The sequence below is a fragment of the Lissotriton helveticus genome, chromosome 3_1 (assembly GCF_964261635.1).
Source record: "Lissotriton helveticus chromosome 3_1, aLisHel1.1, whole genome shotgun sequence".
Lineage (NCBI taxonomy): Eukaryota > Metazoa > Chordata > Amphibia > Caudata > Salamandridae > Lissotriton > Lissotriton helveticus.
Window position 1 is genome coordinate 845,721,001 of NC_136061.1, and position 27,457 is coordinate 845,748,457.

Sequence of the window (27,457 nt, forward strand, 5' to 3'; positions counted from 1 at the left end):
GGAAAAATAAAATAGCCATATGTACTATATGCACTTAAGCAGTAGACTAATGCTAAATTAATCACGCATGTATACATTATTAGTAATTGAATATGAGAATTACACATGAAATGGCTCTTAATACAGAAGAAAAGTTCGAGACCACTTCATCACAGTTCAAGAGAAAAAATATTTATGAACATACCAGCGGGCAGCTAATGTCTATGAAGTTTCTAAAAACAGAAATTAGTTCTTTAAGAATAGTTCTTACTTTAAGCAGAAGAAAAGTGTCCCGTAAAATTTAAATAAAAAAATTATTTTGGGGCTGCTAAAAAAAATTGCTGTCCGTGGACTGGAGGAAAAGTTGATCTTGCTACTTTATTATTAAAGTTGAAGGCCAAATTCAAGGTGTCGGGAACGCCGTGTGCTAGCTTGTTCAAGAGTCGTTATTTCTGCTCTGGCGAGAACATCATATCGTTGAGACTGCTGAAAAAGCTGTCAACAGCTTCCTGTGATAGTTCCACTAATTCGGAAAAGGATGTAACCATGCATTCATGTGCATGATCGTCTCCATTGACGTTTTGATTAGTATTGCTGACAGAAGGTTGTACCTGATCGATGCTGCTTTCATCTTGATCTTCATTACCCCTTAATCGTAGTGGTGAAGTTTCCACGAATGCCGTCATCAGGATTGGCAGCCGTTGAGGGCAGCACAATGCATGAGCCTTTACCGGACCCAACAATGTTTCTGCATCCATTGGCGCATCCGATTGTAGCGTCAGACAGGTGTCCAACACGCATTCTTCTCCGCACAGCATGCACCTTAATACAGGTAAAACACATCTTTGCCATATCGGTCGAAATGAAAGAAACCAAGTCATGTTCAGGTCTCTAAGCCGGGTTAGTCCCAGGATTTTTGATATCCGGTCCCGGTATCCAATGGCTCGGATTGTTTCTTCCCTTGTCGCAGGTGTTTTGTCTGTGACATGGTTTGTAAGTAAGTAAAGTTAGGTGTTGCTTAATTTCTGTCAGTGTGGAAGTTTGTAGCCATTGAAGGCAGAGTTTGCCCACACTGTAGGTGGTGATTATCCCTGGGTGTTGTCTTTGGGAATATCTAGGGTCTGGCCTGGTCAATGTGAACCCCTGTGTTTTGTTCAGGAATCTGTCTTGACAGTTATTAGTATCTGTGGGCCAGATTAACCATTGTTTCCAATCAGGATTTGTTCTGTTTTGGTTTAATACATAGTTTACGTCTATCTCTTCATCTGCAGAGTTATTGCTGTTCATTGTTGGTTTTGGAATAGACGGTTGGTAGTTTGTTGAATAGTGTCATTCAAGAATATAATTTGTTCTGGGATCATGCAGGCTCTAAACAATGATTCTATACCTTGTACTTGCCATTCTTTTGTACCCCAAACACTTTTTACTTCAACATTTTTGTCCCAATAATCAAAACCAAATGTATTCATTTGTTCAAAAAATGAGTCCGAATATATCAATTTTCTGTTTGTTAGCATGGTTTTTGTTCCTGTCTTATTTGACAATTTGAAATAAAATGTTTCAGCATTACTTGTGTTGAACCCTGAAAAATATGAATATTTGTCATAAACGGTTCTTGAGCTTCCTTTTGGAGGGGTTGCACAATGTTCCCATTGATTATAATTTAAAACATTTCTAGGTTGTGCAGATTTATGTAGAAAATGGTTACCATAGTGGTTGTAGCAGTACATACTATCATAATTAGATGAACCCTGCAAATAATCATGTTTGGTAAATTTAGCAGACATCACTAGATCAGACATCATGTTATTAATACTTTCAAAGTCCCAATCATCAGCAAATGAGTTTGGTTTTACAAAGTCACTCAACGAGATCTTGATTTGGTGTGGATATTTGAGGATTTCTACCGGACCATAAATTTCATAGTCCGTATTGTCCCATGCTACCCCACCCGGTATAGGATTGGCTGTGAAATTGACTGAAGAAAGTTCTCTTTTCTTGACGTGTGAAGACGTGTGTGGCTTGAGGATCAAGTTGATTTTCTGGCTTGCTGTGTCCATTTTTGCATATTTTCCCTCAATGAAGCGTCCCAAACATAGTATCATGATGAGCCAAAGTATCAGGATAAATACACCAAAGGACACCCACATTTCAATCCACGGAGAAATCAGATAGGTTTCTTTCAGCTGTTTCAAAAGTTCCTTAGCTTTATCTTAAAAAGTTTTTGTTGATGGCTGTGTCTTTGATTCACTTAGATCTTCAGAAGAATCTTCAAAGTTGATAAAGTAGCCGGATGCCGTTCTGTCTATTGTTCCAATTGCTTCAGGATTACTGTTTCTTGCAGCTTCAGCACATTCATTTGTTACTTCATTGTAGGTTGGTGTGTCTCTACTAAATGTTTTTATTTGGGTTTTCAGAGGTGTGAGTTCCATTGCATTGTTGCATAGTCCTTGTCGTTGTTCTGTAGGCGTTTCGAATGTGATTAGCCTTTTAGTTAGCACCTCTGTACTTGTAGCAAACCTTGGTGTTCTACTACTTATCGGGAGTCCACTTGGCCTACTGTTTGTTATCGGCCACATGATTGTGGTTTTACCAGGTCGATGGATACAACTCGGTTCTCCTTTTTACCAGCAAGCGGCGGTAGTACAACTGATCTCGTCCCGTTGATGGACAAGGCAGGAACTGCTTTTCTGTAAGAAGGCCCAAATTCCTTCTTTACCGTGATCTTTTCTCTGACTAGATCCCCGACTTTTGGAATCCAGACAGGTCTTGCTGGGACAGGTGGTGGTTCTTCAGTGGTTGTTGGCTGCTGTTTCAACTTTATGTTGCTCAAGTCTTTTCTTGTTTCGTTTAAGTCCTGTAAAATAGCCAAACGATCTTTGATATCAAAGCTTTTTTCTTTTACCACTGAAGTCTGACTGTCAAGATCTAAGACTAGCATCCTAGTTCCAAACAGTAATTCTTACGGACTGAATCCCCTCAGAGAATTTCTTGGCAAGTTGTTTAGACTACGTTGGACACTTATTAGATGTTTGACCCACCCTGCTCCCAAACCTAATACCTTTGCTGTTATAGATTGCTTTATGTCACGGTTTTTTCTTTCAACAATTCCGTTTCCCTCGGGATGAAATGGACAAGAATACCGCAATGTAACGCCCATGCTGACCATGGCCTCCTTATAAGCTCTAGAGCCAAAAGCAGGACCCTGGTCCGAATGCAGCATGCCAATTGCGTATGTGCAGATAAAGACTCGCAAATATTTTATAACAGTTCTGGCGTCAGCCGTTCGCTGGGGCCACATCCATATGAATCTCGTGCATGAATCCACTGCGACCAAGATATATTTATAGTTACCATCCCTTTGTAAGGGACCACAGTGGTCCAGGTAAACACAGGCTAATGGTTTATCCGAGATTAGAAGGGGCGTCTGTGCTGGTCGTCTCACTGTTGATACTTTCATTTTTTGACATATTTCACATTCTAGAACATAGTTCCTGGTTTGTCTTCTCATTTGTGGCCACCAGTATCTCTGTTTTAATAACGATACTGTGGCTGAGACGCCAGCATGTACAGAAGCAAGTCCTTCGTGTGCCGCTATGATGAGTCCTAACCTATGTTCCATGTTTGGAATTACTCTATCCCCTACTCCAGGGATTCGAGCAAATGGAACGTTATTTGCATCAGTTATGTAGGAGTACTTTACTGGAAAGCCTTTCGGGAGTGTTTCTATCGCATCTTTTACTGTAGCGCTGACAGCTTGTAATATATCGCTGTCTATTTTTGTTTTTGACCGAGTGATGGCAGCTACGGAAGCCGTTTGCACAGCTGCCTTCGCGGCCTCATCAGCCAATGAATTCCCTGCAACGTGAACGCCATCACGTTGATGAGTCAGTGTATGTATCACGTGAGTCTTTGGTAGTTCCTTTTGTAAAAGAACTACTTGTTCCCAAAGCATTTTATGCTTGATTGTGCCTCCTTTTGCATCCTTAAAACCATTCTGAAGCCAGATCTGTAAGTATTCATTGTAAGACTGAACGCAATAATACGAATCACACACTACGAGTGTGGGGAATTCTCGATCGGTATTTTCAAGCGCCATCTTGAATGTTAGTAGTTCTGCTCGCTGAGCTGTACAATCTCCTAGAGATTGTGTTTTAGTGACCGCTGGTTTGAATTTCCCATCGTGCCAGCGACCTTTTACAATCGCACACGCAGCACTGTAAGCTTGTTTACCTCCTACTGCGGGTTGTGCTGATCCGTCTGTATATATTATACAGCCGTAATGTTCTAGAGGCAGAATTTCGGTTGGTGGCGGACATTCGAATTCGTATTGGAGAAACTCTTGTGTTTTTAAGTTAGGATCAAATTCGTATGCCACGTCTGTTGCAGCAAGAGAATTAGCCCATAGTATCCATCTCGGATGAAGCGCTTTAGCATTCGGTATGCTTGCTTTTGTTACAGCCTCTAGGGCTGGTATCGGTGTAACAATTATTATTCGTTTACCTTGTGAAAGGGCTCGTTCTTTTGCTATAGCTGTCTGTGTTGCAGTAAGAATTTTTTCCGTTGGGCTAAATTTCATTTCAGCTTTAGTGTACAAGTGTGATTTGAATGCAATTGGTACCTTTTCTCCCTCATTAGAGGTCAGGTATGTGAATCCGCATCTTCCTGGGATGACTCGAATCACAAGGTTGCGTGTGTTATCACGTGTTTCTAATTTTGTTTTAATTAACATATCTGTTTGTAAGGATCTCAGAATTTCTGTGTGTTTTTGAGTCCAATTGGTTTTTTTTAAATCTGGTTTTATTAGATCATAAAGGGGTTTGACCCTTTCTGCGTAATTTGCAATGTATGTTCTTCCGAAATTTAGGAAGCCTAGAATTGACTGTAGGCTTTTTAGTGTTCTAGGTGCTTGGAGTACGGCACATTTCTCTAGGAAATTGTCAGCCAGGCTTTTGCCTTCACTTGATAATTCATATCCTAAGAACAGGACTGTTAGATGGGCAATTCTAGATTTTTTAAAGTTGAATTTGTAACCCTCTGCTGCGAACCCAAGTATTATGGTGTTCACTCTCTTCAAGTGAGTATCCAAGTCATCATCTGTTAGGAATATGTCATCGACATAAGATAATGCTTCGCCATCATATGTTTCTAGTACCTCCGTTACCCTCGCTGAGAATACTCCTGGGCTGTTCTTGTACCCCTGGGGTAACCGACAGAATTCTTTTTGAGCGCCATTTATTGAGAACGCTGACAAGTATCTGCTCTCTGGTGCTATATTTTGACAAAAGAATCCATTAGAGATGTCTAATGTTGTTTTATATTTTTTGCGCACTATGTTATTCATTAGTGCAGCACTATGCGAGTTTTGTACTGCAAAAGTTTTGCAACACGAGTTAAGGTGTCTGTAATCCAAAACTAAACGATATGAATTGTCTGGTTTGGAGACAGGAAACAAAGGGTTGTTCATTTGTGAGGTGCAAGTTTCAATCACCCCCTGGTATTCTAGTTGATCTAGAATGTCTTTTACCTGTTTTTTAGCTTCTTGCTTGATTGGATACTGCCTTTGTGCAGTAGGTTGTGATTTTAACTGGATTTTGTGAGGAGGAGAGTCCTCATCCCATCCTACATGATTTTTATATAAAGCAGGAGCCTGAGCTACTGCCCACTTTCTTGCAAGTGTATATTTTTTATGAATTGGAATATGATTTGAGAAGGCAGGCATAATTATTTCTTCGCCATGTGGGCACTCCCTGACAAACTCTGGTGGCCAGTCTTTTTCAGCTAGAAGGATGTCATAGCCCTTGGAGAGATTATCCCAAAAAAGGCCCCTTATTTTTCTAGTCTTATCCCCTTCTATGCGTAAAGTTATTTCATATATTTTGTGAGGTTTGCTAACTCTGGTGTCTGCAGTTTCCACCTGAATGTATTCATTCGTGTCCACTGTCTCCAGATGATTCATAAGGACTTTGCGTGCTATGCTCACTTCTGCTGCGCTGTCTAGCATTGTCTGAGCCCACTCTCCGTTTTTCAGCTGTGTCCTCAGTATTCTCGGCATTGTTGAATACTTTAATACTGGCTACCTTCTTTTTTGGAAACTGTAATTTTTTATTTGGATGAGCAGGTTCCTTGTCTTTGGACTTGACGTGCCCTTCCCTGGGTTCCGATCGTCCTCTTCTTTCCGATTTCTGCGAGGAAGTCTGAAAAGATTGAGAGGGACGTGTATCAAAATCTTGATATCTATCAGGTTTCTTTATGTTATCCCTATTTCTAAGGTTGTATTTTTTCACAGAGGGCTCCCTTTGGGGAGACTTGGGTCCTTGGTCCGGAGATCTTTCTCTCCGCCGAGGAGACCTTCCTCTGGACTGGAATCTTTTTTCTTTTGGATTGGATTGTTTGTTTCCATCCCAGTTCTTCTTTTGACTGTTTAGATTATTTTTAATAAATATTTTTTCAGGACTTTCAATTAGTTGGGGCTTCACTGGTATTCCACCCAAACTATCTCTACCTAGTTCTTCATAGGATTTTTCTATAATTCTGGCAATTTCAGCTGGTTGGTCTGCTATATCTGTCTCTTTTTTAACCTCTGGCGGATCGCCACATTCGCTGCTTCCCCTTTTATGTTGGCTAGTAATATTGCCGAGACCTGCTTGAAGTCTTTTAGTAATTTCATACCAAGAGTTAAAGCGGGTTCTGGACCGTATTCGTCTTGAATTTGTTTTAGCACATCTGGTATTACTGACATGGATGGAACTCCATTTGTTTTTGTGTAAATGGAAGCAAAGACTGTACCCCAAGTGTCACAGTCCTCCACGTGTGGTGCGATTCCCATTGGAAGACAGATAGTCAGAATCCTGTGTTTATCCACAGGGGTGGTGTCTGGAAACACCGCCTCTATTTGGGTGATTTTTTGTGCTAACCAGAATGGTATTTGTTCCCGTTTAGCTGGTACTTTACCTAGGCAGGACTGTATGTTCTGTGGTGTAATTTTATTTGTGTTCCCCTGATGTGGGGTCAGCTGTGGAATTTTAACTACAGGTTGGATGGTTGAAGTCCGCATTACATATTGGACTAGTTGTCTATATATTTTAATTAATTGTTTTAGTTGTACTAAAACATCTGCTGCAGACATCCTTTCGATGTCTGGATGTGGTGTGTATCCGGCTAGGACCGGCCACGTTGCTCCTGGTCTACCTAGTGGACCGAGCCTGGTGATGTGGTTATTATGTTTTAGGGCGCCATTAAACAAGAGCAGATGCTCTTGGAATTTGAGTGGTACTTCCACTTCCTCGAAAGGAGTGTAGGTATCCGGTGGTGCCTCTGTTTTATAACAGTGGAACTCCTTTGCTACAGCATTTGCTGCTGGAAAGTTTATCCATGAATAGAATACCTCTGTCTGCCGATATTCGTGTGCCTCAATTACGAATATGACTGTACCACCTCTTGGTGTCAGTCCATTGTCTATAAGTTTTAACGTCATAGATCTTCTTATGTTGACCGGGATGAGTTTTATATCCGGGTCTGCTTCTTGCATAGTATTATCAGCTTCTATTATTTCAGCTGCTAATCTAGCTCTCTCTCTTTCATCATCACTGTCTACCATTTTACCGACAGGAAGGTGTTTCTGTTTGTTTGCAGATCAGGTTTCTTACGGAAACAAAGATGAGATGCACAATATTTTGGAACAGTGTATCCTTCAACGTTGATTGAACCAAAAACCATACATAGGAGTTCCCTCCTGCGAGGTTTGGCGGATTTTACCTCTCACCCACTCCAGACGTCTTTGGAGTATTATGGGAAAAAGGGGTCTGAGTGAAAAAGCACGACTGAGTTACTCTAAAGTCTTGCGTTAGTTTTATCGCCTATCCAAACACGTTGGGCGCCATGTAGTGTAGTTCCTATTATCCCAATAGGCTCTGCGCATTGGAATAATACCTCCAATAGTATAGACCTAGACCAGACGTTAACTAGGTCTTCTACTGTCGATATTAGACTTAAAGTTTTGGGTTTGCCAGCTAGCTCAGAGTTCACTAGAAACTTTCTCGAATAGACAAGGAGGAGTTGAACCTCCCTGGATAGACAAGAAGGGAATTTAGTTTCTGACAACCATAGAACATGACAACTTTGCTCTCCCCTAATCAAGAGTGTATCTCTAGAGTCGTGTGAAAACAAAAGACAACTTATTTTACTCAGTCAGTACGTGCATTCTTAGTTTCACCAGATTGTAGAGAAAAGGAAGAGACGGGCGTGTTCAATAAAAGATGTAATTTATTGATCAGTCTCTCTTCTCGTACAAGAGAAATGAATCGATATTATTGCAATACTTATGGTTAAGTAAAGTGCATACAATAAAAGCAGAAGTATAAAATAATACTGTAAAAACATTTATATGGTTTCTAAGCCATATGGTGGTTTAAAATGGATAAAATAGATATATACATATAAGCATTTGACTAATCGTACTCAACTGGTGCTTCTAACTACGCCTACCCCAGTGTACCTGACCTAAGCCTAATACGTGGGCGGGGATAGAAAGTAACAGTTTTAAGTTAAGTTTGTTTTGCCAAGTGACTGACTCAAGAATTCTCTGAAAGGGGTTATTCAGTTCTGTACCTTGAATCTAGGATGGTTGAGGGATGGTATCTCTCGTCTGAGGTCTCGATATTCCAAGCTGCCTGCGAGGGCTGCTCGGAAGCGCCGGAGCTGGATTTCTCGGCAGGAGAAAGCAGCGTCTCGTTCTCAGCGCGTCAGGAAGGCGGGGCAGCTAGTGGGCTTCGCTCTCTGCTGGGCTTCGGCAAGTCTCGCTGCTCCGATCTCGTCACCACCGCGTGTGTTTGCTTAAGGCAATGTCGGTAATATTTATACCTGTAAGGTGCCGAGATTGACGTAAGGATGGACATAGATACGTCAATAAGGATGTCATACGAGCTGGTCGTTAGCACATTCTTTTACTGAAGTTCTTTGAGAAATCAAAACAATGGCCGCAGGGATTTTCCCAGGTTGTCATAGGTTTGATTTGTTTTGAGAACTCCGTATGCCTTATCAGGGGCTGGAGGAATATTGCTTTGCCTAATTAGATGGCAAGCGTTATGACCTAATCAGATAACGCGCTCCTGTGCCGTGGTCTGGCGTAATCAGATAACGGTTTCTGCATCATGGGATGGCTGCTAGTTAACTTGTTAACCAGAATAGGGTCAGGAATAGGGGGATCGATACAGAACCTACAGGAATACATCGCAATCCCCTTTGTTATCGCCACAATATAGTTAGACATATCGTAATGACTGATATCCATTGCATGTATAAAAATGGCTGCATGCACTTACAAAGCCTGGAGAATGGACTCTAGGGTTTGTGGGGGTGTCCTGCTCATGCTTGGACGCCCTCACACTTATAACCAAGCACCCTGTCTTCACGACTGAAAGGCCTGCCAGAGGGGTGACTTGTAGGTTTTAAGTGTAGTGATCTCAGATATAAGGAAACATATATCTGTTGTGAGGGATGCTACAACCAACTCACACAGGCTGCAATGGCTGGCCTGTAGTCACAGGTTGAGTGGTCTCTCATGGGTGGCACAATACATGCTGCAAACCGTGGGAGACCCCTGGTGTACCTATGCCATAGGTACCTTAGTACTATATACTAGGGACATACAAGGATACACCAGTAGCAAATTGTGTATGTACAACAGTACTTACCATGGTCCATTTAGGGAGGCCGCACAGTGACTGGGCTCCTGATGAGCAGGATCCCAGTCAGAATAGTCAAAAACACACTGACACCAGGCAAAAAGTGGGGATAACCATGCTAGAAAGATCCTACCTTCCTACAGGGGCTATGCAGCAGCTGCCCAAATCTCTGTTGGTTATTTCTTTTTTTAAACTTAATGCCACAGAGGCAACATCAAAGGCTATTGTAGCAGCACTGAGACATCCAAGATTAAAATCTTGCGAGATGGATAGCTCCCCAAAGTTTATTTTTACATGGGCAAAGGTACTGGGTACACATTTGGATAGTGCCATGAAGAAGTTGACAGGTAAGGAAATTGTGCTTCCCTTTCCACCAAACAGGGCCCAGGTTGTAATTTGTTTCACAGTGATTGAATATCAGCTGAAGCTTCTACTTTCCGCGGATCAAGTTCCTTTTTCATATGGATCTATGGTTCTTGAAAAAATAATCCTGACCCCAGGTGCCTCCTTTCTCTCCTGAATCTGTTAAGACCTGACAAACCAATAGCCTGTGGAGTCTGCAGATCTTAGAGAGAGATTGTTCTGCTCTTTTCCTTTGTGGAGCCCCTTTGCTGCTGTTCGAAGGGGGCTTTAAATGATACGATGAAGCTATTTGGGTTTCCAGGCTGTTCGAACCAAAGACCAGTTATATCAGACCCCAGTACTGGGTTATGGACAAAAAAGTGTTATGGTGCTCATATATCCATTAATTGTGGATTTAAAGTATACGTGTGAATTTCGGGTGTCGTTTCTGGCTGTGGATTGCAAAGGTTATGCAGGCTTGGAATGCAATATGATTATGCATGTTAGTGAAGACGAAATGTAGTGTGTGACTGAAGACAGTGTGGGGTGAGTTGAGAGCTAATATGCTTGGTAGTAATTGAGACTTGTTTTCCTAGTAGGGCATCTTATGGGAGTGCACTAGGTGGTGTAGGTGTGGTATGAATTATTGTGGTTGTGCATGGTTGTAGTAGAAGCTTGCGGTGGATTCTGATGTGGCCACAAGGCACCCCTGTAACTAAATACTGCCTGATGTCAGAAACAGACGGCGATACCAGGCAGCTGTGTAACAGCATCAAAGTATACCAAGCTACGTGATGGGGCCAGGCGACGTTTCTTCAAATTTATGATGAATGCATGATCCTGGAGTGGCCCACAACGCTAGAACGTCCCCCAGTCATAGGATCAGAACTGCTTGGAGAGTATCAACCTATTAGATTCTGTCCAAATTTCCACTGCCTTAAAATACACTTCCCTGTGGCCACCTACCAGTTATTCAAGCAATCTGACTCATCCAAATCTAGAAGTCTACACAGCCTTCTTCTACGTACTGGCTACCAAAACAGTGCCACTGTTCCACATACTTCATAGCAGAACAGCGATCTGTAACACACATGAGTACTTCATAGGCTCCACACCTGACCATACTATTTGCTGATTTTACCCTCTATCACAGTCACAGCACAAAGCCTTCCCTTTATCCAAAGTGTGCGCTTCCAACCATCAATGCACCATAGCATCAACCTCTACTAAGGTTCTTTCCAATACTACACCCAAGCAAACAATGCAATAAACCTATATACTAATATGTAAAACCACAATCCTCTCACCATGCTAGGTACCATTCAACACACTCCACATAGCCAAATGTTGCACCCCCCCTACTAATTTACAGATTAGACTATACTTGCTACTCCAAACCCACTCCACTGAAGCATCATACCTCCACTCACCCATCCCCTCCCACCACTCTAACTCACCCCAGTACAATCTTACCTTTAAACTGCCCATACATCTTAAAATGTATACACGCCTCCTCAGACCCACATATTAAGCAGATCATGCATCCGCCCATGTGGGTTACTCGGTGGTAGTTGTAGCTCCAGCCCATAGCACTACAACTCACTTCCCAGCCTCTGACTATACATTCTCTACTTTGCCATTAGAAGTAAGTATAATTCCTGACTTAAGGACCCAAAGTAAGCCTTTTCAGACTAGTTTTTCAATACTAGTAGGTCCACACAGCATAGAGCTAGATTGTAATCCAATAACCCTTTTCCACATACTATTGCCTTGAAGCTTAGTTAACCCAACTTTCCTGTGTAACAAGGGACACGTACCATCCAAGTTTCTCAATTACTGCTATTCACTAATTCTAAAGAAGAACGACCTGTCGAGTCCTACTCTCTTGGGACACAGTTCGATAACTGCCATGTCATGTTTCATAACACTAGCGCCAAGACACCTTTTAGGTATGAGCGTGCTTTAAAAGCCATAAAACATACCCACAGAACTCAATAATACAAATCTTCATAGCTGGGATATAGAAGAATTAAGCTTCGCCCCATCCCTTCTGTGGTATCCACAATGGGAAATGGAGAGGGAAATTGAGGAGAAGGGTTAGGACCATTTCTCAATAGGATAACACCAGGCACCCAGAATGGCTACTCGTTAAACCTTATGAACTCTGAATATGGTTCAAAAAGGCTAGACACTAACCAATCGCCAGAATCTTTTCCTTCCAAATTAAAGCTGCAAGTAGAAACACCAGAGTGTAGTCCTTCTCTGTAGCTAATTATAGTCCTTAGAAGAACACATCTTCCGCTTTTAAGAGGTCGAACTGAGATGGGTTTTGCAGTGGGCCACAGGACCTGAATTCACTTACTGCACACTACAGTGCAGAGACAACTCAATACATGTTTGGCATTTATACAGACAAGGACTGAAGGTCACAAGATACACCATCCTTGAGAAAAGCGCCCATAAGTATAAGTTGCCAATTCCAAACTATGACAACACACCAGCTGGTCCCTTAGTTGAGAATCTCATTTGATGAGTCTTAACTGTACACCAAATGTTTATCTAAACACAATGAAGAATAAATATGATAGGTCGCCCTCATTCTGAGGAACTTCCACTGGCTTCATAACAAATGTAAAATGTGCTTTTGGCACAGATGCAACCATCACTCATTCTCCAGTTCTACCTTAGAATCTACAGTTCATGCAAAGGTTTTCCAGCTGGCTTCTGTTGAATATGGCACTGGGGCTTCCTAGAAGAGCAAGTGGAGCTTCCTCACTGAGAAAACTCCACTGGCTACCGGTGAGGCAAAGGGTACAATTTAAAGCCCTTTGTATAGTGTTTAGGGCGCTACATGCAATAGGCCCCGCCTCCATCCAATCTAAATTTGCTTGGAACACCCCAGCTAGGCAGCTTCGTTCTTCTGAAGCCAAGCTGGCAGTGGTTCCACGATTTAAAAGGATCAGATCCGGTGGCAGATCCTTTGACGTGGCAGCTGCCAAGCTCTGGAACACGCTTCCAGCAGAAATTAGACACATCTCTGAATTTCTGCCTTTCAGGAAAAGAATTAAAACCTGGCTTTTCCCCACGTCAACTGGCCACTAAACTCCGTACTCGATGCTTCTGACTTTTCCCCGCTCTCTCAGTTTCAGTCAGCGCCAGGATGCCTGCCATGGTGACAGTGCGCTTAACAAATGCTTTAAATAAATAAAAATAAAAAATATATATATATATAGGGATGACTGTGTTGTCATTTCTAGTTGTGAAAGTGCTGTTTGTGGCAGTCGCCTCCGCCCAGGGAATTGAGAAGCTAGCAGCATTGTTGTCGTGCAGTTCCACTAAATTGGTTGGTTCTTTCCTGTGGTCTAGTTTCTAACAAAAGATTCAAAAGAATAGAGAATAAATCTTTGTCCTTGGTTTTTCTCCTTCTCATCCACCCTCCTGGCCTCTCCCCCCCAAGAGGACATCGCACCCCAATTCGTCAGCCGCTATCGTGATTAGGTTGCCTAATTTTGTGATTTCTAGGGCATATGTGACTGCACAAGATGTCCCAGCAAAAGCAGTACATGACAGATCAGCCTGATGCAGGATTCCCACCTGTGCAGAAACCTGGTGATGTCATTGAGGGATATCTGTAATGCAAATGTGTGGACTACTTCCCGTAATATCATCACTTGATGTTGACGTGTTCACAATTCAGTTAGGTTAGAACTTTGATACTTCTGTTAACAATTTGCCTTGAGGTCTTTCCACTGCTCTATGCCTCGTATCAGTGTGCCATATTTTTCTGGATACAGCAGACTGTGGTCTCAGCATCGATTTGCAGGCCGAAGAGAGTGAGGCAGCTGTCAGATGTGGTGGCACATCTTTTCATGAAGCAGGGAGTACAGTATACCCCATTACTTTATAATGAAGTGAGGGTTGATCAGTACTGTGAGGATGTGGTAGCTTCCAGTGCTCTTCTAAGAATAAAATATTGGGGGAAATGGCATGACAAGATGACGGAGTAGACGTTTGCTCTATCTGCTGCAGCAGCCCAAGGCTTAATTCTGAAGCATCCAAGCCGAATCGCATTACAGAACTACCAAAGGGAAGGAGGACAGTACCCCCTGACCAGAGGCATTCGAAGACTTGTTGACACTTGCTGTACAATTTGAGATCACCCTAGGCAGAGAGGTCGGCCTCTGGCGGCTATATTGGGTGGAGCGGCGCCCAAGGAGATCCGCGGCACAGCTCTCTATCGGGGCTGCGAGCAAGAGAGCAATGGGGACTGCGTAATTTAAGACCAATCCTGAAGGGGTGGCCCGCGATGTGCTTGAAGGGCCCCTAGTGGGGGCGAGAGTGGCGGCCACAGTGGCGCTGATCATGACCGGGGAATAGGCCCTTGGACGAGAAGATAATAGACGCTGTACACTTACAGGCGACCCCTGGTTCAAGGCAACCTCCCACCTGGGCACATCAGGGGCAGTCTCTGCCACTTCCCTAAACGAGGCATGCTCTGGTGTTTTGGCGGGTGCGGCACCTCCGACCCAGCAGATGCAAACCTAACGGAGAACACGAGGAAGGCCTCCCCAGGGATGAGTCCTATCCGGATTCGCACTGACCTGTGACTGAGGGGCCTCTCATCTGTGTTTGTATTGGAACAAATGCATAGGGCCCTGGTACCAGTGCTCCTCCAAAAGCTTTCATTGTGTGTGTTTTGAACTACTGGGACTGTATCCTATGGGCAGTTAGGGAGACTGCCTAGCCTTTGAAAATTAGACAATCAACATTTACCCACTCTATTTAGCCCCTTCGCCGCGGGGCTAATTCCCCTGCGGCGCTGGGGGGAGGAGGGCCGCGCGCAGCGCCACGGTGCTTGTGACGAGCTCGGCTTGTCACGCTGCACGGTGCACTGTGCTCATGACGAGCTGAGCTCGTCATGACCACGCCCGTTTCCACAGAACGTTCAGCACAGTAGGGGAATTGTCCCCGCATGTGAGCGCCGTGGCGGTCATGACGAGATCAGCGCCACCGTGCCTCATGACGAGCAGAGCTCGTCATGAGCATGGAAGGTTTTAAGGAAGAAGCAATCGCGATGTTATTTTATGATACAGGAAATGTATTAGGCGCACATAAACCATTAGTTCTCTTGGCCCTAAGGTAATAAAGGCAGCAGCTGTCAGTCACAATTAATGATTCATAGACTTGTCTGAAAAGCCAAGTTTTCAAAAGCTTTCTAAAGACCATATAGTTGGTAGATGATCTAATATCTGGGGGAAGAGTATTCCAGGTGTAAGGTGCCAATGCAGACAAACTAGCCCCATCTAGCCTCTTTGTTTTACTTCTTGGGACTGTGATTAGATTCTGATGAGCAGATCTGACATGAGGATTTCAGGTAGAACGCTGGAATCTGGATGGTATGAAGGCAGGGCTTTTGCCGTGAAGGGCAATGCATGCTGTTTTAAAGATGGTTCTCTGAGCTACAGGAACCGAATGTTGCTTTTTTATCAGAGGTTTAGTATGACAATGTCTGGGCTGACCGAAAACCAGCTGGGCGGCCTGATTTGTATTAGTTGCAACCTATGATTAAGGACACAGGGGAGTCCCAGATAAAGTGCGTTAGCATAGTCAATCCTGGATATCACTAATGCCATCAGAATTTAGATAATTTCATTCACCGCAAAGTATCTTCTGTAGTAGGGGATCTCTGTGTATAGTCATAATCTAGTGAATAGTCCCGCCCATGTGCGTGGACCCCGGAGCAATCAAAAATAATCTCTTACAGTGTCAAAAAATGCAGAAATGCATAGACACTTAAGAGAGAATTTAAAGACAGATAATGCAGCCTAAAAAGGTTACACTGTCCAGTACTTCAACTAGAAATTCCACCATAAAATCCACAAAACAGCAAAAGCCTGTACAGATTTCCCTTGCTTTACCAGCAAAATCCCCCAGGAATGATAGAGAGAAGAACCTGGACAGACAAGCCCCATAGCCTGCCATTATGTGGCTCAAAACAGGATACTGTGCCTTTAAGAGAATCTTCCAGAACCTTCTCCCAGTATCCCAGAATGCATAGCAGGTCCAACTTAGTTTCAGTTCTTTTTTCCGGCTCCTGCAAGCAGGACCCTGGAGCATTGAGCTCTCCCTTTTCAAGGGTTTTGTTGGTGTTTTCTCACTAAATTCAATTTTGGCTACTTTTAAAGTACTTTGGTGACTTTCTTCTTGGTTTTCTGCACTCTTTTGTTGTCCATAATGCCTGCATTATTTGACAAATGCCCGGAGTGCTCCAGGAAGAAGGCCAAGTCAGACCCCCATGAGGTGTGTATCCTCTGCCTTCCCTCTTCCCACATCCCAGAGGAGTGTGTGATCTGTAGAGGCTTCTCTGGCAGGACCCTGAAGGACAGGAGGAAGATCAGACTTCAGGGACTGGAAGAAAGAAGACTGAAGGCTCAAGGTGGGTCTGGAGGGGCTTCTACTGCCCATGCTGAGGCCTCTGGGGGGCTCCCCAGGGGCAGGAAGTCCAGCAAACGTCCAAGATCTCCGTCTGGGTCGGTTTCCATGACAACGACGTCGAGAGGACGGTCCACGGCCAGTTCCCGGTCTCCCCAGGGCTCTGGGTTGAGAAAACGTCGCCCGTTGACGTCGAGGGACTTACACAGGCCGCCGTCGAACCCGGTGTCGATTTCCTCGTCGGCGTCGAGCGGACGGCATCGGAGGGCCCGGCGTCGGCGCTCGCCGTCGAGGCGACTTCGCCGTCGAGGGCGAGGACATCGTCGTCGTCGAGGGGATCCTCGTCGTCGAGGCCGCCGTCGAGACGGAAGAGGTCTCCGGCGCTGAAGAAGTCGACGTCGAGGCGATCGAAGAGGTTGACGTCGAGGCGTTCGACGAGGTCGCCGTCGAGGCGTTCGAAGAGGTCGCCGTCGAGGCGATCGAAGAGGTCGTCGTCGAGGCGGTCGAGGTCGCCGTCGAGGCACCAGCGACCGTCGTCGAGGTTTCGAGGTTCGTCCATCTGGTCGGGGTCGACGTCGAGGCATAGAAGCCGATCGACGCCGAGGAGTGCGAAACGGTCGACGCCGAAAGGCCGCTCGACGTCGAAGGAACCACGGTCGACGTCAGGGGGCCGTAAGGACAGGCCGAGGACTGTGGGGGGCTCCCCTCAGTCAGAACAGGATGGTGGCTCGCCGGGAACGGCGTATTCAGAGGTGTATACACCAAGGAAGACTGTTATACAGCCTCCTCCCCCTCCTTTGCCTAGAGGGCCTCCTCCGAGGGCTTCGACGCCTCCTCCATTGCCTCCTCTACCTGCTCTTCCGTCAGGACTGCAGGCCCCGGTGCCGGGTGCTCCTCCTCCGGTTCCACCGAGATCGGTGTCGATGCCCAGACTTCCGACACCTCCGAAGAAGACTCCGAAGTCGAAGGTTCCTCCTCAGCCCAAGCCGTCCGACCCGGGGAAACCGGCGGAGCGTCCCAGACCCAGGAGATCGAGGTCACGCTCAGGGAGAAGGGACAGATCTAAGAGTGGACACGGATCCTCCTCGAGATCCAGACATCGCCATAGGAGGCATCCGTCCAGGTCCCATTCGGCCTCTGGGACCCGTTCATATTCGCCTACATTGTCGGATTCACCGGAGACGAGGGTGTCTCCGATAGATGACATTGGCACGTTCCAGGAGGTTCTCCTGAGAGGGGCGGCGAAGTTGGGGATCAAGGTGACGGCCCCTACGCCCACAACTTCTGTGATCTTCGTGACTTTGCACACGAAGCACCTGTCTCGCCCCCTACTGCCTTTGTTGCCGGGACTGGTTGAGCCGGCTGAACAGCTCTTCCTTACGCCGGCGGTGGTGAAAGCCGCTCCCTCCAGGCTTGTCAAGAAGTACAGGGCTCCAGAGTCGGACCCGGCCTTCTTGCGGAAGGACCCAGTGCCTGATTCGGTGATTGTGACGGCGGTTTGGAAACTACATGCTACCTCCCCGTCCTCCACTGTGCCTCCGGATAAGGAGAGCCGCTGGATTGACTCAGCTGGACGGAAGGCGTGTGGGACGTCTTCCACGACGATGAAGGCCTCCAGTGACTCGGCGTTGTTGGGACGGTACGACCGTGCACTGTGGGATTCCATGGAACAGTTTGCGGACCTTGTCCCGCGGGACAGGAAAGAGGACTTCATGGAGATCGTCCAGGAAGGGATGCTGGTTTCGAACCAGGCCATCAGTGCCGCGGCGGATATCTCCCTGCTGGCCGCGCATGGATACTGCCACGGTATCAATCAGAGACGCCATGCTTGGCTCCGGCTGACGTCGCTCAAGCCTGAAGCGCAACAACGAGTGGCAAATCTGCCGTTTTCCGGCGACACCCTCTTCGGGAAACACGCAGATGACGAAATGGCCAGGATGAAGGCCGAGGCTGAAACCCTGACGGCTGTGGGCTTGGAGAAGCCGAAAGAAAAGAAACCCTACCGCCGGTTCGGGTCGCAGGGTAGAGGAAGGGGACAGTCTTCTGGGCAACAACAGCAGCAGCAGCAATACAGAAGACCCTTCCAGAAACGTCAGAGGGGTAGAGGTGGTCCGCAGTCCTCTACCGCGAACAAGGGCCCGGCTGGGTCTCGCCCCTGAGCGGTTACTTCCCCTTCATCCGTTACCCGCTCCGGTGGGGGGAAGCGTTCAATTTTTTCTGGCAGAGTGGAGAAAAATTACTCAGGACAAGAGGGTGCTGAATATTGTTTGCAATGGATACAGTCTTCGGTTCATCAGCCCTCCTCCATCGATTCCTCCGGTCAGCTCGCAGTATCAACTGCGCGAGCTCCAGGCGGAGGCCGACATCCTTCTAAGGAAAAGGGCGATAGAAGATGTACCTCTGTCTCAAAGAGGAAGAGGTCTGTACTCCCGGTTCTTTCTGGTCCGAAAAAAGGACAAGAACGAGTTCAGGCCCATTCTGGACTTGCGACAGGCAAACAAATGGATTCGCAGAGAAAAGTTTCGCATGCTGTCGTTGCATCAGATTTATCCTCAGCTGCAACGGGGAGACTGGCTTTGCGCCATAGACCTGCAGGATGCGTACTTCCATGTGCCCATTGCACACAAACACCGGAAGTTCCTGCGATTTCAAGTCGGCACCAATCACTATCAGTACACGGTACTTCCGTTCGGGCTGAAGTCTGCGCCCCGGACGTTCTCGAAGTGCATGGCAGTGGTAGCGGCACACCTGCGGAAGAACAAGGTGTTTGTCTACCCATACCTGGACGATTGGTTGATCAAGGCCTCCTCCTTCTCGGAAGCTCAAGCACACTTCCAGAAGACGTGCGTTCTCTTGAACAAGCTGGGGTTGCACATCAACATGTCCAAGTCTGTCCCGACTCCGGTCCAGTGCATCCAGTACTTGGGAGCCTCCATTGATACGCTGTCGGCAAGCGTGTCTCCTTCGGAAGAGCGACGTTTATCACTCCTTCGGAAGGCTCAGGCTCTCCTGTCCGCTCCATCCACGACATTGAGGACGGTGTCTTCTCTGCTGGGATCGATGGCTTCTTGCATCTTCCTGACGCCACATGCACGGCTGCATATGAGACCGCTGCAGGAGTGCTTGGAAGATCAGTGGGACCAGAGGAGAGGCTCTTGAGACGACAAGATACGACTGTCTCTGCATGCTCTTCAGTCTCTGAAGTGGTGGTGTTCAGCGGAGAATCTCCTCAGAGGGGTTCCCTTCCACAAGGACATTCCCACTCAGACTATCGTGACGGATGCTTCTCTCCTGGGATGGGGAGCGCACTCCGGAGATCTGCAGATTCAAGGGACGTGGTCCCCGTGGGAGTCCACGTACCACATCAATTTCCTGGAACTCAGGGCTGTTCACTTGGCGCTGAAGGCCTTTCAACCGTCCTTCCGGACCAACTCTCTGCTTGTACAGACGGACAATACGACCACGATGTATTACCTCAACAAGCAGGGGGGCTCGAGATCGCACACTCTGTCTCAGGAGGCGCAGGCGATCTGGCATTGGCTTCTGGCTCGAGGACTCTCGATAACGGCCACTCATCTGCCAGGTGTGCAGAATGTTCAGGCAGACGAGCTGAGCAGACTGATTCAGGAAAATCACGAGTGGGTCATAAACGACGAAGTACTAGGAGAAGTCTTCGTAAGGTGGGGCACTCCAGAGGTAGATCTGTTCGCCACCGCCGAAAACAGCAAATGCCGAGACTTCGCCTCCAGGTACTACCAGCCGGGGACGCTGGGGAACGCGTTATGGATCAACTGGTCGAACAGCTTTCTGTACGCTTTTCCACCCATTCCCCTGATTCCAGCGGTTCTCATCAAGCTCTCCCAATCCAGGGCGAAGATGATTCTGATTGCCCCGAAATGGCCCAGACAGTGGTGGTTCACGGACCTGCTTCACCGGTCTCTCCTTCCTCACATGAAGCTGCCGTGCAGGCCGGACCTTCTCACGAAGTTCGGGGGGCGGATGGTGCACCCCAACCTCTCGTCTTTGAGTTTGGCGGCATGGCTCCTGAAATAGTGCAATATGGCCATTTGAATCTCCCAGCGGATTGTATGGACATACTGAAGGAGGCTAAGCGACCTTCCACTCGGACTTCTTATGCTTACAAGTGGAAGAGGTTTTGCATCTGGTGCAAGTCTAAGAACTATGACCCTACGACATGCAAGGAAGATGTCATCCTTCCATATCTGCTACATTTGGCGCAGTCTGGCCTTAATGTCCATTCCATTAAGGTTCATCTGGCTGCTTTGACTGCCTACAGGAAATGCCCTTCACAGACTTCCTTCTTTCAGATCCCTGTGATCAAAGATTTTTTGGAAGGCTTGAAGAAAGTGTTCCCTCCTGTCAGGCTTCCTTCGCCTTCATGGGACTTGAATGTGGTGCTGTCCTGATTGATGAAGGAGCCTTTTGAACCTATTCATAAGGCTTCGTTGCAGCACCTGTCCTGGAAGGCGGCGTTCCTCGTGGCCATTATATCGGCCCGCAGGGTGAGTGAAATTCAGGCGTTGTGTTGCCAAGAACCTTATACTGTATTTCATGCTGCTAAGGTTGTTATGCGTACTCACCCTAAGTTTCTTCCCAAGGTTGTTTCTGATTTTCATATCAATCAGACTATATCTTTACCTACGTTCTTTCAGAATCCTTCATCTCCAGCGGAAAGGTCTTTGCATTCCCTGGATGTTAGGAGGGTGCTGAAATTTTATCTGGATAAAACCAGGGATATTCGTAGGTCAGACCAATTGTTCATCAATTATGGATCAGTCAGGACGGGTCTTGCGACCTCTAAGCAGTCTATCTCTAGGTGGATTGTGTCCTGCATACAGCTGTGTTACCAAAAAGCTAATAAGACCTTAGGAGGTAAGCCTAAGGCTCATTCCACCAGGGGCAAGGCTGCCACGACAGCATTGCTCCGTAATGTTCCGATTGCAGAAATCTGCAAGGCGGCCACTTGGAAGTCGGTTCATACCTTTGCTAAGCATTACTGCCTGGACACTGATGCCAGGGCAGACGCTCAGGTTGGGCAGGCTTCGCTGCGAAATCTGTTCGCGCAGTAGTGGCGTTAATTCTCTTTTCTCCACCGCCGCTTTGGTGTGGGGATGGGCTTGCCATTCTATTCACTAGATTATGACTATACACAGAGATCCCCTACTACAGAAGGAGTAGTTTCTGTCCTGTAACTCCAGTTCTGTAGTAGGGGTATCTCTGTTATAGTCATAAGCGCCCTCCCTCCTCCCCGGTGGAGAGAGACATATTCCTTTATGCTACAGGTCTGGCGTGTTACGCCTTCAAAAAGAACTGAAACTAAGTTGGACCTGCTATGCATTCTGGGATACTGGGAGAAGGTTCTGGAAGATTCTCTTAAAGGCACAGTATCCTGTTTTGAGCCACATAATGGCAGCCTATGGGGCTTGTCTGTCCAGGTTCTTCTCTCTATCATTCCTGAGGGATTTTGCTGGTAAAGCAAGGGAAATCTGTACAGGCTTTTGCTGTTTTGTGGATTTTATGGTGGAATTTCTAGTTGAAGTACTGGACAGTGTAGCCTTTTTAGGCTGCATTATCTGTCTTTAAATTCTCTCTTAAGTGTCTATGCATTTCTGCATTTTTTGACACTGTAAGAGATTATTTTTGATTGCTCCGGGGTCCACGCACATGGGCGGGACGATTCACTAGATTATGACTATAACAGAGATACCCCTACTACAGAACTGGAGTTACAGGACAGAAACTATTCCTTCTAATTTTCCTAAGTTGAAAAAAACACGTGGAGGACACTGCTCCTGTCTAATCTTTAAAGTATAGGTCTTCATCAAGAAGGATTCCAAAACTTTTCTCTGTTTTCTTGGACATGGAGGAATCCCATCTCCGAGGGCCAAAATGAAGGATTCCATTGATGTAATTTATTCCTTGTGACTACAATTTCAGTTTTGTAGGAAGGAATTCAACTTCAGTTGGTGGCTATTCATCCAATCGCAAATAATGACCATGGTATTTTGAAGAAAAACATAGATTCCCTGGTGTTATCAATGGTGAATATCAGCTGGTTATCATCAGCATAGTTGTATGTGTTCACCTCTTGCTCTGGAGGCAGTAAATTAACGGGCGGATGTAAAGATTAAATAAGTGAGGGGATAGGGAGGAACCCTGAGGCACTCTGCAGTTGAGTTGAACCTTATCAGACCAGAATGGAGGAAAGTGGACTGATTGGACTCTATCTTTAAGAAAAGAGGTCAGCTACCCCAGGGCAATGCCCTGCAGCTCTGCCATATTGACACAGTCGAGCAATATAGTATGGTCAATCCAAAAAGGCATTGCAGCACACACAGTGCAGTTACTAAGATCCAAAGATTGTCTCTATAATCACATAAATTTCTCATAGTCAATTGAAGTCCCAACAAATGACGGTACAGCTATCTTGTTTATTGAAGGGTCACTTCAGAATGATCATACATGCAGCAGCTGACACGCGTTTCGTCCTCCCAGGGCGTGTGACTGGCATTATTATCGCAGACTTAGCAAGGTCCTGTGACATTGAACTTCTTTTGGATTCTGGACATACAAGAAGGTTCATTAAGTGGATATTTACCAAACCGCTATATAAATTAAAAGACAAGTCTCATTATACTCTTTCCAGGGCGCCACTACATACCATCAGAACGTAATTCTACAATGTTGGGTTATTTTGCTGACCAGAGCCTTAAAAGTGATTGTGTACTGGTGACTTCGATCAGCCTTGAAAAAGTTCAGGAGGACGAAACACTCGTCGGCTGCTGCATGTATGACCATTCTGAAGTATTCTTGCAATAAACAAGATAGCTGTACTGTCATATGTTAGGACTTCTATTGACAACGAGAAATGTGTGTGATTATAGAGACAATCTTTGGATGATAGTAACTGCAACGTGGGTGCTTCGGTGCCTTATTGGATGTATTGCATTATACTGCACTGCCGAGCGGTGCAGTTGATTTTCACTTAAGGTGGCTGGCGCCGTGAGAGTATCACAAAACTGAACACTCCTCATACTGTGTCTTTCTTGCTGACTAATGAGGACTGGTGATAGATGTGCAGACATTAGAGCATAGTCATCTTAATCTAGTTGTGTTGCAATATAGGATGGTCTACCATATCACAAGCTGCTGAGAGGTAAAGCAAAACGAAGGCCTGAGTGGAGCCATGATCCGCCTCTTTCCTCATGTCACCCAACACAGAAAGAATAGCTGTCTCCGTTGACTGGGCAGGACGAAAGCCAGCCTGATGGGAATCAAGATAACCAGACTCCGCCAAAAAAGAACAAAGATGTTGCGCTACATGGGTCTCTAACTGTTTAGCAGGATATGAAAACTGGGAGATCAGTCTATAGTTCTTTAATATAGTAGGGTCCTTCCCAGATTTTTTAAAATCCTACACCGAGGTGAAGGCCTGATTTACTGTACTAATAACCTGGATAAAGTCTGTTTTGCAGGAACAAAATCTGGCCAGGCATCTGCGATATCCTGGGTTTGAATGGCTGGAATGAAATGGTGGGTAGTGGCCTTCGTACAAAGAGAGGAGGAAAGAGACAGGTAACCCCTCTTCCCCCCCATCCAGGGGACTGCTGTGAGCATCTGACTCTGGCCCCGAAGCACCCTCCGGGGAAGCCCGGTTGAGTGACAAGCCCCATTTACTGTGTTGCAGTCATATTGACTTTATATGTTTCTTATTTTTCCTTTGCACTTTTTTACTCTTTGTTTAGATATAGTGCCCCTGACCTGGATTAGAGACGGGGAGGAGCGACCAGTCAAGTGAAGGGGGAGGGGCTTTGTGCATGGGGGTCCTTCAAAGGATATCGATATGTTACATCAGGGCAGGGTCCAAGTTGGGGAAATGGAGTTGCCTGCTCAGAGGATGGGGAGTGGGAACGGAGGTGTTTGTGGAAGGATGTTGGGGATCAATTTACAGTTAATTGATTTCTGGGAACTGAAGCGTGTGCAAGGGGCCAGGGAAGGTTTGAACGGTATGCAGGACTTAGTGGCCAATACAACCATTCCACTGGCAATACAGAGTGGGGATAGACCGCCCCTCCCCCCAGGGCTAGCCTAATGTAACATTATTAGGACAATAATTACATGGAATGTTCTGGGGTTTAATAATTGCACTAAACGGTACAGTGTGCATGCACCTTTACTTGCGGAGAGGCCCTGCAGTTGATGCCCCACCGGGTGACCCACATATTGAGGGTTGAGACCTTACAATAAATGGTGGGGACACTTGTTCGCAGCTACATATTCTAATTATTCCTGAAGGGTGGTCACATTGATAGTGGTGGGAGTCCCCTTCCTCCAAAAGGAGGTACATCTCGACTCCCAGGGGCGCTATGTCATCGTGGTGGGAATACTGGATGGGTCTGACAACTACATTGTGCACTCTTATGTCCCCAGAGTAGATGACAAGAGCCTACCCTGCGATGCTGAAATTAATAGCCCCTACATACATATGCGACTCGTGTCGGTGAGGGACTTTAACTGTGTGTTCAACTGGAGGCTGGACAGAGCTCCCGCAAGAGAAGGTCATAAGCCCCATATGGAGTCCTGTCTGGGTGGGTGGGTACTGCAGAGCCTTCACTTGATGGAAGTCTGGCAACACCATCACCAAACTGAAAGTGGCTGCTGTCATTATTCCCCAGTACATGGGTTTTACAGCAGGCTGGCTATGGTGCTGAGGAAGATAGAGCACCCAGATATGTTTCGGAGCTCAAGTACCTTAGTCAATACATATTGGATCACTCTAGCCTGATGGTCATGCTGCTTTTTGGATGGAACATACTAATACATACAATACATCAAAAAGCATATAACAGACCCCTTCAAAACATTACTAATTTCCATTACTGCCACAACATTTACAATCAAACTATCACAATCACTCTGTCTTCATTCAAACAATCACCACACTCACCACACACCACAGAGTCCTTTTGGGCCAATACAGCTTTTTCCACAACTCATGGAAAGGCCCTACCACCCACCAAACAAAGCAATAGTAAGTTCTAATTTTATGATGCACATTACAGCATAAAAGTCACCATAACGTATACTAATCACAACTTATTTTTGAATTTCTTAAAAACATAGAATTATGTTCAAAGTGCACCAAAACAAACCACAAATTTATAACGATTGTTTGGTAGTGGAGAACAAAAGGTCTACGCATTTCAAACCCCCAATAGATACTGGGGTTCCCATCAGGACCAAGCACCACTGTGGAGACAAAAAAGAAAAAGAAACCAAATGTTTTGACCTCAATCCAACTGTATTTGCCTAACACTCATGACCATAGACTAATCTCAGCCTGCACTTACCTATTTTAAGAAAAACCACAACCGTGGACTTCCCTCAATGATGGACTGAATGTGTGATACTAAAAAAAGAAGACATCCCCGTTGTTGGCACTTGCACTTACTTTTTAAGAATCCAAAAGAGTCATAGACTGTAAAAATTGACGTGTATTCAACCAGCTCCCTGTGTTCAAATAAACGTTCACTTGTTCAAAAAATGATATACAAAGAATGATTCCCCATTTCTTCCTATTTCCGAGTAAGCTTAGCTGACAAGAAAGCTTTTACTTTTAGAAAATTGCCGTGTTTACTCCGCTATTGCTTCCAACAATGGTTTCAGGATGTAACGTGTATAAAACGCGCCGAAAGGATTACAGTCTATGACTCTTTTGGATTCTTAAAAAGTAAGTGCAAGTGCCAACAAAGGGAATGTCCGATACACGCTTCTTGATAACTCTTAAGACACGACGAATTTCTGTTGGGTTTTTTTCTTCTTTTTTTAGTATCACACATTCAGTCCATCATTGAGGGAAGTCCACGGTTGTGGTTTTTCTTAAAATAGGTAAGTGCAGGCTGAGGTTGGTCTATGGTCATGAGTGTTAGGCAAATACAGTTGGATTGAGGTCAATACATTTGGTTTCTTTTTCTTTTTTGTCTCCACAGTGGTGCTTGGTCCTGATGAGAACCCCAGTATTTATTGGGGGTTTGAAACGCGTAGACCTTTTGTTCTCCACTACCAAACAACTGTTAGAAATTTGTGGTTTGTTTTGGTGCACTTTGAACATAATTCTATGTTTTTAAGGTAATGTGCATCATAAAATTAGAACTTACTATTGCTTTGTTTGGTGGGTGGTAGGGCCTTTCCATGAGTTGTGGAAAAAGCTGTATTGGCCCAAAAGGACTCTGTGGTGTGTGGTGAGTGTGGTGATTGTTTGAATGAAGACAGAGTGATTGTGATAGTTTGACTGTAAATGTTGTGGCAGTAATGGAAATTAGTAATGTTTTGAAGGGGTCTGTTATATGTTTTTGTGATGTATTGTATGTATTAGTATGTTCCCTGTATGTTTTTTGAAAATAAGGAAGTAATCTTTGGATACTGAAAATAAAGGCTATTAGTGAGCTTATGGATGCATGGTTTGAGTATCTTTGCACCATTCATTCAATTGTTTGAAATTTCTATCAGTACTGGCATTCTGGTTGTTGTTTTGGTTTAGAGGACTCAGCTTTACTGATTAGAGTCATGCCCGTCATTGTTATATAGCTTTTTGGATGGGTCAGGCCCAAAATCCTGCTGTGAAGCGTCTGCAGGGAAGTGCCCTAGGAAGAGGTCTTCCCGGGGCACGTGAAAGAGTTCACCATACACTGCATTCGAGAGAACTCAAACACCACTGATGTCAGCTGAATGAATGGGAGACTTATAACGTGGCAATAAGAGGGGAATGTATGGGCTACATGCATGGAGTGCTAGTGTAGTTGGAGAGGGACCTCCTAGATTTAGAACGTATACAGCCGGACTCGGGTTGCCGCATTGACCAGGACCCAGATGATGACTAGCAGGGAAAGAGGATCAGACAATAGGTGGGGGGGACCCTGTTGCGACTGGAGAAATACACCTGCACAGTGGTGACTGGCATCTATGGAGGGGTTGGCGGAAAATGGTGGGTGCACGCA